Consider the following 2443-nt stretch of genomic DNA (forward strand, 5'->3'; position numbering starts at 1 on the left):
GGTGGTGGTGGTGGTGATGGTGGTGGCAGTGGTAGCGGTGGTGGTGGGTGGCGGTGGCGGTGGTGATGGTGGTAGTGGTAGCAGTGGTGGTGGTGGTGGTGTGTACTGTTTTGTTTTGTTGTTTGATACAGGGTCTCTCCATATAGCTCTGGTTGTCCTGGAACTTACAAGTAGTAGACCAGATGGTCCTGGGACTCACAAAGTCTCGGCCTCCAGATAGAAGCATTAAAGGTATGCCCCACGACCACACCCGACAGGATGCTCACTTCATTTTAATTTCACAAAGAGGAAAAATAACTTTGTTGCTATGAATATTGCATGGGACATAGATCTACTCCACGATTACTTGTTCTTAGCATGAAATTTAAATTTAACTGAGTTTCTTGAAACTCATCTGCCAACCAAGACAAAGGTAGGCACACAGACTCTAATTCACAGCCTACATCTACCTGTACATGTTCTTCCAATGCTGAGAGTCAGTTGGAATCCAAAAACCTTGTTATAAGACCAAAATTAGATAGTGTACACTTGTAGATATTCACTTACATTGTTGTGTTTAATAATTCTGTCTGGGTTCACAAAACGGGGGAGTCATTTTACAGTGAGATTATTAATTTTAATCCCAATTGTTCATCCCTGAACCCAGGAGACATAAACAGTATTCAAAAATCTTACATTATTAATCCAGACAGAAAACTCAGATTCATTTGGAGGAAACGACTACAGCTAATTGATAGCCATCACCAGTAAACTCCTCACCCTCAGAAATTGGTGGTTCCCATAGAAAGATGGGGTTTTCTGTGGCCAATAAACTAAACTGAAAACTCTCCAGCCAACTGTAATAAACACAGAATTGAAAGCTAATAAAACACCATGGGGCGTTTCAAGGTAACTCAGCAGGAGAGAGCTCACCAGGACAGACGTGTTTACAGATGGTGACTGAAGATATAATAATAATTAATCTGCTTCTGAACTAATGAACAAATCACATGCTTCCTTAAGATACAAAGCACAAAGCTCTTAGCTGCTAATTAAGTTCAGGAGTGGAATAAACACTTGACTTGAAGTAAAGAATAATGCTCATAAACAATAATATACAGCTGTCTGCACCCTGCCAGCCTCACTCAGAAGAAACAAGGGCCTTATTCACAAAGCAAGAGCTGACCCATGGCTCTCATTCACCTGTGGCTTCTGTATCTTGACAAGACCCATGGTCATTTACTGCTGGATATATTAGACTTCCTTAAGGAATTTTTGTAAAGTTAACCACTCTAAATTTGGCACAAGAATGCTAAATGTAGCATTTTTAAAAGTAATGATAATATTTAAAGCATGTTCACTTCAACATAGAAAACAAAAGGTTAAATTTAGTCTGATAAATGAGATATCCTGCCTCCTTTATAAGTTTTAGAGTTGGCTACATGAATAAGCATTCCTTGTACAGAACTAAGCAGAATCAGACTGACTCTTGTTCACAGACAACAGAAGAGGGAAGGAAGATGATAGGCGGGTAGACAAGAGATCAAAGACAGGCCGGCAATTGACATACTACATTACAGCCTACACCAAGAGCAGTTTTCTTTATCTTTTTAATTTTTGTAGGGAAAAATCAAAACATAAGTACTTTATGATACATGGGAACTAAGACACTAAAGAAACCATAAGGAAGTCGCCTATAGCCAAAGCTCTATTAGAATAGAGATTGGCAGTGGCTAACGCTGTTTTCCTGCACCTGTAGCCCAGAGCCCAGATTGTAGAAAATCTAAAATATTTACTATCTTGCTCACAGATAATGATGTGAGAATGATGACTCCTGAGATGGATTAGAAGGCAGATGTCTAATGTCTGCAGGAAATCGATGTGGGCTATCCCAGACGCTGCTTGCCTCTGGTCCTTTTCCTGTTCCTCCTCCATCTGACTATATGTAGATTTTCCTTCTACAAGCCTGATGAGGATGCACGGCCTTGACACACTGGTACCTTCCTCTACAAGTCAAAAGAGAGAGAGCAGGGAGGCTGGAAACCTCCTTCCACCCAAAGCGGGGAGGCTAGAAACCTCCTTCCACCCATCAGTACCATTGATTCCCTCTGCTTTTGGTAATACATTTCAGCTAAGGCTACTTAGTAAGAGCTATCTCAAAAAATTCATTATTCTTTTTTAAATAAGAAAAAAAATTATCGTTCTTGGAGAGGAACAGAAGTATTGAAGGAAAATATTACAACACTGTATGTTGTTCTAGGATAAGCAATGGAAATACAGAAATCTTATAAGAAATAACAGTTGGTAGGCAGGACAAACAGATTCAGAGCAAACTTTGATTCTCAAAGCATATATATATATATATATATATATATATACCTAGAGTCACACTATCAAAAGATTTGACCATGTATCTATCTATCTATTCATATATATATATATATATATATATATATATATATAT

General features: G+C 38.7%; 1 protein-coding gene across 10 annotated transcripts in view; it reads right to left on the reverse strand.

The window, feature by feature from the left end:
* Hdac9 (histone deacetylase 9) overlaps nucleotides 1–2443 on the reverse strand; it is an 822768-nt gene that overhangs the window by 778563 nt on the left and 41762 nt on the right. The window lies entirely within an intron of this gene.

Source organism: Mus pahari, chromosome 7 (genome assembly GCF_900095145.1).
Source record: "Mus pahari chromosome 7, PAHARI_EIJ_v1.1, whole genome shotgun sequence".
NCBI classification, from domain to species: domain Eukaryota; kingdom Metazoa; phylum Chordata; class Mammalia; order Rodentia; family Muridae; genus Mus; species Mus pahari.